The 12,770-nt window shown below is 53.3% G+C and overlaps 1 protein-coding gene across 2 annotated transcripts in view; it reads left to right on the top strand.

The window, feature by feature from the left end:
* The window catches only part of ZC3H3 (zinc finger CCCH-type containing 3), a 198,816-nt gene that overhangs the window by 165,782 nt on the left and 20,264 nt on the right, over positions 1–12,770 (top strand). The gene's annotated exons all lie outside the window — the stretch shown is intronic.

The raw sequence follows: 12,770 nt of genomic DNA, 5'->3' as shown, positions 1-12,770 counted from the left end.
CTGCTTCCCATTCATAGAACAATGCTTTTGCCTCTTGCTGTGAACCAGCCTTTCATTAGTAAAGCCCCTGTTCTTCTTTTGGGTCCCATGAAGAAGACATGAGCCACCTTTGCTTGGTTCTCCTGCTGCCACCTCAAACCTACAAGGTGATGCTGTCACATCAGAGTCCCCAAGCAGCTGGAGTTCAGAAGGAGAAAGCAATGGTGGATCCTGAGGTTCTCTTCTCTGCTGTAGATGAGAGATGTCAGGCTTTTCTCTGCTGGGGTGGGTTATGTGGTGGGGTTTCCAATCATTCTTTGACCACTGTGGCCACCAACTCAAGGGAAGTATTTCTCCTGCTGTGCTCTGGGGAGACCCAACGTGCAGCACTGTGTCCAGTTGTGGGGTGCTCAGTACAGGACAGACATGGACCTGCTGGAGTGAGTCCAGAGGAGAACACAGAGGGGAATGGAACAGCTCTGCTGTGGAGAAGAGAGACTTCATAGAATCATGGAATCACAGAGTGGTGGGGTTGGGAGGGACGTGCAGAGCTCATCCAGTGCAACCCCCCTGCAGAAGCAGCTCCCACCTAGAGCAGCTCACACAGGAACGTGGCCAGCTGGGGCTTGAAGCCCTCCAAGGAAGGAGCCTCCACACCCTCCCTGGGCAGCCTGGGCCAGGGCTCCATCACTCAAACACTCCAACAGTTTTCCCTTATGTTTCAATGGAACTGGTTGTGTTCCAGCTTCAGCCCATCACCCCTTGTCCTGTTGCTCGATCATAGAGTCACAGAATGGTCAGGGTTGGAAGGGACCTTTAGAGATCATCCAGTCCAACTCGCCTGCAGAAGTAGGTTCACCTAGATCAAGTCACATAGGAACATGTCCAAGCGTGTCTTGAAGACCTCCAACACGACAGAACAAAGTGCTGCCCCAACCTCCTGACACCCACCAGGGAGATATTTGTCACTATTCATGAGCTCCCCCTGAGCTCAGGCTCCTCTTCTCCAGACTGAACAGCCCCAGGTGCCACAGCCTTTCCTCACAAGGAAGATGCTCCAGTGCCCTCAGCACCTTGGCAGCCCTGCACTGGCCTCTCTGCAGCACTTCCCTGTCTCTGCTGAGCTGGGCAGCCCAGCACTGGCCACAGGACTCCAGCTGAGCCTCAGCAGCTCTGGCAGAGCAGAGGGGCAGCACAACCTCCCTGGCCCTGCTGCCCACACTCTCCTCAATGCCCCCAGGCTGCCATTGGCTTCTTGCCCACGAGCCCACGTTGCTGCTCATGGGCAGTTGATTCTCCCCCAGCACTGCCAGGTGTGTCTGTGCAGAGCTGCTCTCCAGCAGGTCAATCCCCAGCCTGTGCTGCTGCAGGGGGTTGTTCCTTCCCAGCTGCAGGACTCTGCCCTTGTCCTTGTTGAACCTCAGCAGGTTCCTCTGTGCCTAGTTGAGGCTGCTCAATCTGGAGAAGAGATGGCTGCAGGGAGACCTCGATTGGAAGGGAGCTCTAGAGCTCCTCCAGCCCCAGCCCCTGCTCCAGCAGCTTCCCCTGGCTCAGGGGGCACAGCAACATGTCCAGGGGGGTTGGAAACCTCCTGAGGAGCCTCCACACCCTCCCTGGGCAGCCTGGGCCAGGGCTCCCTCCCCTCAGCACCACAGGGCTTGCTCCTCCTGGGCCAGGGGCACTGCCTGTGTGCCAGTTTTGTCCCTTGTCCTGCCACTGGCCCCCACACAGCAAACACTGGCCCCAGCCTCTCACACCCAGCCTGTAGGTATCCATAAGTGTCTCTTCTCCAGCTGAACTTCTTGTGGCCTTTCAGTGGTTAAAAGAGGCTTCTAAGAAAGGTGGAGAGAGACTTATTGAATAGGGGCTGTTGTGGTTAAACAAGGGGGGGGTGGTTTTCAACTAAAAGAGGAGAGATTAAGACTGGATCTAAGGAAGAACTGTTTTCCCATGAGAGGGATGAGACACCAGCCCAGGTTACCCAGAGAGGTTGTAGATGCCCCATCCCTGGAACCATTCCAGGTCAAGTTGGACAGTGCTCTGAGCAACTTGATCCAGTTGAAGGTGTCTCTGCTTATTGCAGGGGGTTGGACTTGATGTCCTTTGAAGGTCTCTTCCAGCCCAAGGCATTTGCTGACTCCTGGGCTTTGTTGTGATGGGCTTTGGCAATGTGAGGTGATGGTTGGACTTGGGGTCTCAAAGGCCTTTTCCAACCAAAATGACTCTCTGATTGTATGAGCTCTCTGAGCCCAGCTGGAAGAACCCATCACTTCACTGTCCTGACTTGGTTGAGCCACGAGCTGGCAGCAGATAAACAGGAGGAGACAGTGAAAGGCTCCTCATTGAGCTGGAGACTCTCCACACCACACTGAAAACACCACAGGAACTGCTGCAAAACCCTGTGTTAAACCAGCCTTTGGGCTGAAAAACAACGAGCTGCTAATGAAACAATCCTTCTGTTTGCCTGGAGCCTGCCAGACCTCAGGGCACCATCCCAAATATGCCCCAGTGGGCCTGTGGAATGATGTTGTTTTATTGCATTTAATAGATACCATGTGAATATGTGCCCACCTAAGCACAGTTTTGCCTGGGCTTGCTGCTCCTGGAGATTTCTGACTCTGGTTTGGGCTGCTTTTCACTGAGGAAGTTACTGGGATAAGCAATGAAATGCTTGAATACATCTCCTGCTCTTGCTTGGAGCCCCAAAGGATTCTTTCTCCTTTTCTCCATCCCCTGTAGCTCTTGTTGGTAGAGGCACAGCCCAGCTCAGAGCCCATCACCGTGGCATCATCGTGCAAAATCCATCACATCTCCCTAGTAATGAATGAGAGGCCAAGAGGAAAGGGGCTCCAGGGGAGGGTGAGCTTGGAGCTGAGGCAGAACTGTTCCCTGAGAGGGGTGTCAGCCCCTGTGCCAGGCTGCCCAGGGAGCTGGGGCAGTGCCCAGCCCTGGAGGGACCCCAGAGCCGTGGGGCTGAGGTGCTGAGGGCTCAGTGGTGGCTGTGAGGTGAGGGCTGGGACTCCATGAGCTTAAAGTTCTTTTCCATCTGTAATGATTCTATGATTCAAAGCCACCAGCCTCTCCCAGAAGCCCAACACCACAGCAGCCAGTGCCTTCTGCAAACCAAACCCATCCTTCCCTGGAGCAGAAACCTGGGGCAGAGCAACAACCAGGCAGAAGGAAACACAAAAAGAAGACAGGAGCCCAAAGTGAGAGCCTGAAGGAAAGCAGGACATCAGCAGGAGTGAAAGGAAATGCTAATAAATTAGTCTGAGCCTAATTACTCTTAGTGGCAGCTCAGTGGAAGGGACTGTGTGCAGGATAAACACATCCTCTGAAGGGAAAACACAGGCATCCTGCCCCCTCCCTCCCTCCCAGCACAGCCCTGGCCATGCAGGGCCCTCACAATTATATTCAAACTGTTCCCATTTAAATGAAAACACAGAAAAAGAGATCTTTAGAATATTTATTCTATTAGTAAAAAGTGCTTACAGTGTCACTTGGAGAGTGTCAGGAAAGCATTCTCCTCCAGATGATGGATAGCAGCCTGTAATTATATATGGGGAGAAATTGCTGAGTGGGTCATATTTAACTGGGGAGGAGAAATACCAGGCTGGGCCACTGAAGGGTTAATTTTTATTCTCTAAATAATACCAAGAGAAAGGGGGGGGGAGAAAAAAAAGTGCTGAGTGTGTGGCTTTGCTCCCAAGTAGAAAAGTCCTCAAATGGACCCGGGAGGGTTGAGAATATTCCAGTGAATCAAGTAAAAATGTTAACCTTGCTTCATAAAACGGAGGCTCGTTAAAGGAGGCTCAGTCCCCTCGCTGCTCAATTATTTAGGGTGGGAGTAAATCTCCTCTTGTTCTGTTTTTGCCTGTCCCAGGGCTGGTGAGAGCAGCAGGGAGGGAATGCAGAGGGGTGAAGGGGTGTTGGAATCAATGGGGCGTCCTCGGGTGGATGGGCTCCAAGGGAGGGGTTGGGGGTTTGGAGTTGGAGGAGCAGGGTTTGGAGTCACAGAATGACAGAGCCACAAGGGTTGGAAGGGAGCTGGGAAAGCTCAGCCAGTGCAGCCCCCCTGCCAGAGCAGCAGCACCTAGAGCAGGGCACACAGGGACTCATCCAGCTGGGTTGGGATGTCTCCAGAGAAGGAGCCTCCACAGCCCATCTGGGCAGCCCCTGCCAGTGCTCCCTCACCTCAGCAGGGAACAAACTCTTCCTTGTGTCTCTTTGGAACCTCTTCTGTTGCAGCTTGTGCCCGTTGCCCCTTGTCCTGTCACTGAGCACAGCCTGGCTCCAGCCTCCTGACACAGAGTCACAGAGTCTCAAGGGCTGGAAGGGAGCTGGGAAGCTCAGCCAGTGCAACCCCCCTGCCAGAGCAGCAGCACTTGGTCACACAGGAACTTGTCACCCACCCTTTATGTGTTTATGACATGAACAAGCTCACCCCTCAGGCTCCTCTTCCCCAAGCTGCAGAGCCCCAGCTCCCTCAGCCTTTTGGTCCCTTTGCCCTCAGGTTTCAGCACACTGGGCTCCTCTGGCTGGGGTATTTTCCTCTTGGTTGCTCCCCCTGAAGAAGCACCATTTCTGCTCTTCATCAGACCTTCATGAGAAATGCCCATTACCATCCATCACTGACTGTCCTCAGCAGTGTCACCTCTCAAGTGCTCTCTAGAACGTCTTGCAGGATGCTCAGGCCGTGCTGATCAGCCTTTGACCCATCCCATGGGCTCCAGCACCATCTGCACCAGCTCTTGGTACAAACAGTGCTGGGACTTGCCAGCTCTGGCTTTGTCAGGGGCTTAGAATTAAGTGGGGAAGCTTTTATTTTGTGTTCCCAAGTCCCTTTTTCAGGAGGGGAGACTGTAGAGAGTGAAGATCCCTCCAGTTCTGGGGTGGGGACAGAGCTCCTGTAGCAGAGCATGATCATGCCCAGATGGGCTGTGGAGGCTCCTTCTCTGGAGACATCCCAACCCAGCTGGATGAGTCCCTGTGTGCCCTGCTCTAGGTGCTGCTGCTCTGGCAGGGGGGTTGCACTGGCTGAGCTTCCCAGCTCCCTTCCAGCCCTTGAGGTCCTGTCATTCTGTGATTCTCCTTCCTCAGTCATGGGTTGGGAGGTTTCTCTACCACATGGTCCTACAGCTGAGGGCCTTGGGTTAGTGGTGGGCTTGGCAAGGGTGAAGTTAGTGGTTGGACTTAATGGTCTTTAAAGGTCTTCTCCAGCTGAAGTGATTCAGTGATCCCAAATGGGAGGGACCTGCAAGTTCAGCTTGTTGAGATATGTCTCCAAATAGCTCTGAGGTTCAAATCATCTCATAGGACATCATCATGTGTGTCTCAGCTAAATCCACAAAGCCATGCTCACCATGCAAATCTCCTTGGTCTCTTGCCTGGAGCTCTCTGACCTTCTCTGACACCACGAGATATGAGACCGGTACCTCTGGGCTGGTCACCTGCACTGGAGGAAGCCCAAAGAGGGAAGTGGGAAGAGAGGGAGAAATGAGGCCTCTTGCAGGTGCTCCTCAGGGTTTTCCAGAGATGTTTTAATCAGCTGCTCTATGGTAAAAGCTCCTTTCTGGTTCCTCATCCCTCCTCTCACACGAGTCCTCGTGCCTGCATCTCAGCTTGGGGCGTGGGTTCACTAGGAGAGGATGGGACGAGGCTGGTGGGTGCAAAGGATGAGGTGGCACCAGTCAGCAAAGCCATGGTGACATGTCCCCCAGGGGTAGGGAGAAGCAGGAGGAGATGTGGCCATGAGCAGGCCAGCAAGCCTGGAGCTAGTCCAAGAGGTGGTTCCTCTGCTAAGCTGCTCTCCTTGCTACACCCACACCTGGCTCCTGAAGTGATACCCAAATGATAACGTGGAACCATATGGAATAATCCTTGGCTCAAAGCAGCCTGTAGGTTGGTAACACACATGCTGTAACATCTGATCACAGAACCACAGGCTCTCAAGGGCTGGGAGGGACCTGGAAAGTTCATCCAGTGCAACCCCCCTGCCAGAGCAGCAGCACCTAGAGCAGGGCACACAGGGACTCATCCAGCTGGGTTGGGATGGATCCAGAGAAGGAGCCTCCACAGCCCATCTGGGCAGCCCCTGCCAGTGCTCCCTCACCTCAACAGGGAACAAACTCTTCCTTTTGTCTCTTTGGAACCTCTTCTGTTGCAGCTGTCAGCCCCTGTGCCAGGCTGCCACAGGATCTCAAGGGTTGGGAGGGACCTGGGAAGCTCATCCAGTGCAACCATGGGCTGAGACCCCTGTGTGACCCAAAGCTTGGCCCTGGGGATTATGACAAGCACTTGTATCTCACATCTCCAGACAACCTCACAGAGCAGGTGCTTTGAGATTTATTTTCCAGGCCCCAAACATGACTTATTGGGGAACAAACTGCCTGTGTTAGAGCTGTGGCTGGGGCAGGTGTTGGTCCTGGGGTCCTCACAGTGTGTCAGAGCCAAGGCAAGCAAGTCAGCCAGCTCCCTTCCAACTGCTGCATCTGTAGAGTGGCTTTGTATTAAATAAGCTTTCCCCCCATGGTGTGCATTAGCATTAAATACCTATCTTCATATTGTTTCCATCAGCTGCCTCGAAGCCTGTGGGTAAACTGTTGCCCCATGGGAACTGTTAAGCAGTAAGACACAGTGAGATTAAACGAGGAAAAGGCACAGGGAGATGTACTGGAATAAATCATCCTAAGTGGGGGTTGTGTGCTCCATGGTGTTTGCTGGTAACCCAGCCCTCCCTGAGACCCCCACCAGCACGACCAGCACCGTCCCTGATGGTGGAGCTTGACCCAGGGACCTTCCCATCACAGCTGTTTGACCTAAAATGCATCTGCTGGGTCCTGCTGGGTTCACTCCAGCACTGATTTTCACCTTTTCCACTTCATAGCAGCCAAGCTCGTGCTGGCAGGGGTAGATCTGCTTCACAGAATCCTTTTGCTTGGAAAAGACCTTGAAGCTCATCAAGCCCAAGCCCACCCCTCACTCTGCCACAGTCACCAGTGACCCACGGCCCTCAGCACCTCGTCTGTGTGTCTTTCCAGCATCTCCAGGCTTGGCCCTTGCTTGGGAACCATCCCTTTGCACCCCCTGGCTGGAGTGGGGTGTTTCTCACAGTGGCAGCTGCTGGGCTTTTCTGCAGCAAGCTGACATGCTGGGACTTTCCCTTAGCTGCCACCTTGTTCTCCTTTGTGTTTCTCCACTCAGACAGTGCATTCAGTGGCTTCTTTTCTCCTTCTCTGGTGGAGGTTTTAACAGGTCCCCACTAGAAACTGATTTCAGGTGTCTCATACAGTACATTTCACACATTTCTTCAGGAAAAGCCACATGAGCAGCAGCTAACACAGATACCTGTGGGGTTTTCCCTGGATTATCCAGTGCTTGGTTTGTGATGGAGAGCAGTGTCCTGGGGGCCACGTTCTCCTTCGTCTCTTACCACACAAAGGTGAAGATCAGCAGGGCTCCTGTTGTGTATTTCACAGAATCATAGAATCACTGAATGGTGGGGTTGGAAGGGACCTGCAGAGCTCATCCAGTGCAACCCCCCTGCAGAAGCAGCTCCCACCTAGAGCAGATCACACAGGAACGTGGCCAGCTGGGGCTTGAAGCCCTCCAAGGAAGGAGCCTCCACACCCTCCCTGGGCAGCCTGGGCCAGGGCTCCCTCACTCAAACACTCCAACACTTTCTCCTGATGTTCCAATGGAACTGGTTGTGTTCCAGCTTCAGCCCATCACCCCTTGTCCTGTTGCTGGATACCACAGAACAAAGTGCTGCCCCAACCTCCTGACACCCACCAGGGAGATATTTGTCACTGTTCATGAGCTCCCCCTGAGCTCAGGCTCCTCTTCTCCAGACTGAACAGCCCCAGGTGCCACAGCCTTTCCTCACAAGGAAGATGCTCCAGTGCCCTCAGCACCTTGGCAGCCCTGCACTGGCCTCTCTGCAGCACTTCCCTGTCTCTGCTGAGCTGGGCAGCCCAGCACTGGCCACAGGACTCCAGCTGAGCCTCAGCAGCTCTGGCAGAGCAGAGGGGCAGCACAACCTCCCTGGCCCTGCTGCCCACACTCTCCTCAATGCCCCCAGGCTGCCATTGGCTTCTTGCCCACGAGCCCACGTTGCTGCTCATGGGCAGTTGATTCTCCCCAGCACTGCCAGGTGTGTCTGTGCAGAGCTGCTCTCCAGCAGGTCAATCCCCAGCCTGTGCTGCTGCAGGGGGTTGTTCCTTCCCAGCTGCAGGACTCTGCCCTTGTCCCTGTTGAACCTCAGCAGTTTCCTCTGTGCCCAAGTTGTCTTATTTAGTTGCCTGCTGGGTTTTTTCCTTCTTCACAGCCAACTGCCATCTGTGTTGGTCTTTCTGGATCTCATTTCCCTCCTCCTTTAGTCCCAACGTGACCCTCCCACCACCAACTTCTCTTCTCCTTGAGCACACTGAGGTACCTCCCTGTGGACATTCACCCAAGCTGATTCCCAGCTCTGTGCTTAAACTCTGCCTTCCATCTATCACCAAATCACAGAATGCTTTGGGTTGGGCTTTTCAAGATCATCCAATCCAACCTCTTGGCCACGGGCAGGGATGTTTCCCACTAGACCCAAGTTGCTCAAAGCCCCATCCAGTCTGACTTTAAACACTTCCAGGGATGGGGCAGCCACAACCTCACTGGCCAACCTGCTGAAGATGGTGAGGGAGGATTTAAGACTGAAGGATGCAGTTTCTCTGTGTCTTGCAGGCAGCTGTTTGGGGCTCAGATGGAGAATGGGTGGCAGAAACCCTGGTCTTGGCTACAGCAGCACCGGTTCCGTGCTTGAACCTCTGTGTGAGGCTGGCTTTAGGCATTGTGAGCTCTCTCAAATTGGATGCCAACATGTGTGTGGGGAGAAAGAGCAGAGGAGTTTGCCAGAGGGATGCATCAGCATCCTTTTTCCTGGTGCTGAAGCAGGTGTGGCATGGAGACCTACCTGTGCATGGCTCCCTCCCCTTCATTTTGACCCAAATTGTGTTTGCCAGGAGCTTTTAGTGATAGTTTCAGGGATAGCTATAGACAGAAGCCACGTGTCACCCTGTTCCAGCTGTGGGTTCATGATGTGCTGACTGGACCTCGACTTCTCAGATGATTTTGAACTCTTGAACACCTCCTTCCTTGGAGATCATCAAAACCCCCCTGGACACGTTCCTGTGTGAGCTGCTCTAGGTGGGAGCTGCTTCTGCAGGGGGGTTGCACTGGATGAGCTCTGCAGGTCCCTTCCAACCCCACCACTCTGTGATTCTATGATTCCATGATTTTCAGTGCTGGAAGGCCTGTTGGGATGGCAGTGCAGGTGACTCCTAGGCACTGAGGCAGCCCCTTCTCTTGGATAGAGGGTTTGTGGCTTATCTTCTCCCATCGTCCCCAGCTCAGCAGAGCCAGGGCAGTGCTGCAGAGAGGCCAGTGCAGGGCTGCCAAGGTGCTGAGGGGCTGCAACATGTGTGTGAGGAGCAAAGGCTGCAGCCCTGGGGCTGCTCAGCCTGGAGAAGAGAAGCCTGAGCTCAAGGGCACCTCAGCAACACTCACAAGGACCTAAAGGGTGGGTGTCAAGAAGTTGGGGTCACACTTTGTTGTCCAGTGACAAGAGGGGTGATGGACATAAGCTGGGACACAACCAGTTCCACATAGACCCAAGGAGCAAGTGCTTTGGTGCTGAGGGGAGGGAGCCCTGGCCCAGGCTGCCCAGGGAGGGTGTGGAGGCTCCTGCTCAGGAGGTTTCCAACCCCAGCTGGACACGTTGCTGTGCCCCTGAGCCAGGGGCAGCTGCTGGAGCAGGGGCTGGGGCTCAGCAGCTCTGCAGGACCCTCCCAAACCCCACCATGCTGGGATTCTGTGATCATTCAGAAACAGCTGATGGAGAGCACTGCCTTTGATAGCTCTTTTATAGTCCACTGCAGCTGTATGAAAATCAACTACAAAAGCAACTTATTTTTGTTTAGCTTTAATTTTGGCTCTGGCTGACAGATGTTTTCTGGGTGCTGGAGTTGCCTACTCCATTTGGCTTTTTTTCCTGTAATATCTAGCAGAAAACTTCAATCAACAAACTGATTAGTAAGGAAAATCTTTATTAAAAAGGGAAAAAAATAAGTGGGCAGGCTTGGTAATAATGGGATGGAGCTGGAACACAACCAGTTCCATTGAGACATAAGGAGAAAGTGTTGGAGTGTTGGAGTGAGGGAGCCCTGGCCCAGGCTGCCCAGGGAGGGTGTGGAGGCTCCTTCCTTGGAGGGCTTCAAGCCCCAGCTGGCCACGTTCCTGTGTGAGCTGCTCTAGGTGGGAGCTGCCTCTGCAGGGGGCTTGGGCTGGATGAGCTCTGAAGGTCCCTTCCAACCCCCACCATGCTGTGACTCTGTGATCATGGTTGGTGGCCAGGCTGGATTTGAGCAGCCTGAGATCTTCCCACGTTCATCCCATTGGCTCTCTGGAGATGTGGAGTCCTTGAGCATCTCCTCTGGGCCACAAAGGCTCTGCTGTTGATTGTAAGTGCTAAATCTCACTTTAATAAGGGAGCAGGAAGAAGTTTCCCTTGAAAACAGATCCTAGGCTATGGAGGAATCATAGAATCATAGAATGGTAGGGGTTGAAAGGGACCTTCAGAGATCATCCAGTCCAAGCAGCTTTATAACTGATGAGGTTTCTCCCATGCCCCATCCTTCTCGTGTATCACTGCTCAAATCTTTGTGGGTTTCCAGTTGCATCTTAGTTACAGTGCTCTGTAATAGCATCATGAGGGTTCTTACTGCTGCTTTGACTCTGGTGTCTTCAGCAGCACTCAGATGCTTCCACTAGAGATGTTGCTTATCAGGGTGAACTTGAGCTGCTCAATAGCCTGTGCTAGTTGATAGTAGAGCCTGGATGAACAGTGGCCTGTGCTTTTTCTCTCTTGTGCTTTAACATCTTTGCAGAAGAAGGTGCATCTCAAAATGAGGAAGTTCAGAGGGAAAAGTCACTGACTATAAAGTAGGAATACACTGATGGGGCAGAGAGTTCTTCATTTCAGCCTGAACTTCTGTGCAGATGAATGCACAAAACAAGCAGGTTTTGCCTTTGCTTCCTGTGGTGGAACCTCCCTTCCTTCCCCTCTGTTCCCTCTTGTCAGATGGTCTCTGTGTCCCTTGAGCAGTGACATCATCCCTGAGCCACATGGAATCATGCACATGGTGGAGGTGGGTTGTGGAGTCTCCTTCTCTGGATCCATCCCAACCCAGCTGGATGAGTCCCTGTGTGCCCTGCTCTAGGTGCTGCTGCTCTGGCAGGGGGTTGCACTAGATGAGCTTCCCAGCTCCCTTCCAACCCTTGAGATGCTGTGATTGAGTCCCTGCCATCCCTGATGACACTGTAAGGGATGTCCAGTGGATATCTGGCATCTGATGGTTGGGAATTACCATCGATGGGTTCCCCATGTCAAAACTGGCTCCATCCTGGTTTTGGGGTGTGATGGGTGAGACTGTGAGGGTCTCTGATGGAAATGGGGTTCCTCAACAAAGCAGTGCAGGGGATGATTGAATGCTGTAGGCATTGCCATGCAGTGGTGAAGGCTGGGTTGGGGATTCACCTCCTGGATGGCCACATCCAAAGGATCCCAGTCAATGGCTCAATGTCCAAGTGGAAACCAGTAACAAGGGGTGTCTGTCAATGGTCCATACTGGGACCAGTACTGTTTAGTGTCTTCATTAATGATGTAGTGGGACTGAGTGACCCCTCAGCAGTTTGTAGATGACACTGAGCTGAGTGGTTCCCTTGAGGGAAGGGAAGGCATCAAGAGGGAGCTTTACAAGCTGGAGAGAGGCACTGTGTGAACCTCACGAGGTTCAGCAAGGCCAAGTGCAAGGTTGTGCACCTGAACTGAGGCAAACTCTGGTATCAGTAGAGCTTGGAGGATGGAGGGACTGAGAACAAGCCTGCAGAGAAAGACTGGTGGATGAAAAACTAGGACATGAGCTGGCAATGTGCACTCAAAGCCCAGAGATCCAACCCTGTCCTGGAGCTGCATCCCAGAGTGGCCAGCAGGCTGAGGGATGGGATTCTCTCCCTCTGCTCTTGTAAGACCACTGTGTCCAGCTCTGGGGTCCTCAGTACAAGAGAGACATGGAGTTGTTGGAGCAAGTCAACAGCCAGAGAGCTGGAACACTTCTGCAATGAAATACCGAGAGATTTGGGGTTGTTCAGTCTGAGGAGACCTTCTTGTGGCCTTTCAGTTGAGAATGATGGGGAGAACAGGCTTTAAGCTGAAAGAGGGTAGGTTTAGACAGCACATAAGAAAGACTTGTTTTCCAGTGAGGGTGGTGAGACACTGGAGCAGGCTGCCCAGAGAAGCTGTGGATGCTCCATCCCTGGAAGTGTTCAGAGCTGAAGGCTGAAGGTGTCACCTCCACCTGCACTGGTGAGGTCAAATGCTCTTTGGCATCGTTTTGCTCTGTGGGAAAACCCAATTACAGCCACACAACACACCTAAACCAAGGAACAGATGAGAGGAAGCAGTCAATGGAGATTTAGAGGAAGCTCTAAGGTGGTGGAGAGGGGATGCAAAGGATCCTTTGGGTCATTGCTATTTGGGCTGGACCACACCAGGGGAATGGATGCTGCAGGGATAAGACTCTGCCTTGATCTACAGCTTTGCAGTAGATCACACAGCATGGTGGGGGTTGGAAGGGAGCTGCAGAGCTGCCCCAGCCCCTGCTCCAGCAGCTTCCCCTGGCTCAGGGGGCACAGCAACGTGTCCAGCTGGGGTTGGAAACCTCCTGAGCAGGAGCCTCCACACCCTCCCTGGG

Source organism: Colius striatus, chromosome 4 (genome assembly GCF_028858725.1).
Source record: "Colius striatus isolate bColStr4 chromosome 4, bColStr4.1.hap1, whole genome shotgun sequence".
Taxonomy (NCBI): domain Eukaryota; kingdom Metazoa; phylum Chordata; class Aves; order Coliiformes; family Coliidae; genus Colius; species Colius striatus.
This window is presented reverse-complemented; position numbering and strand designations above follow the sequence as displayed.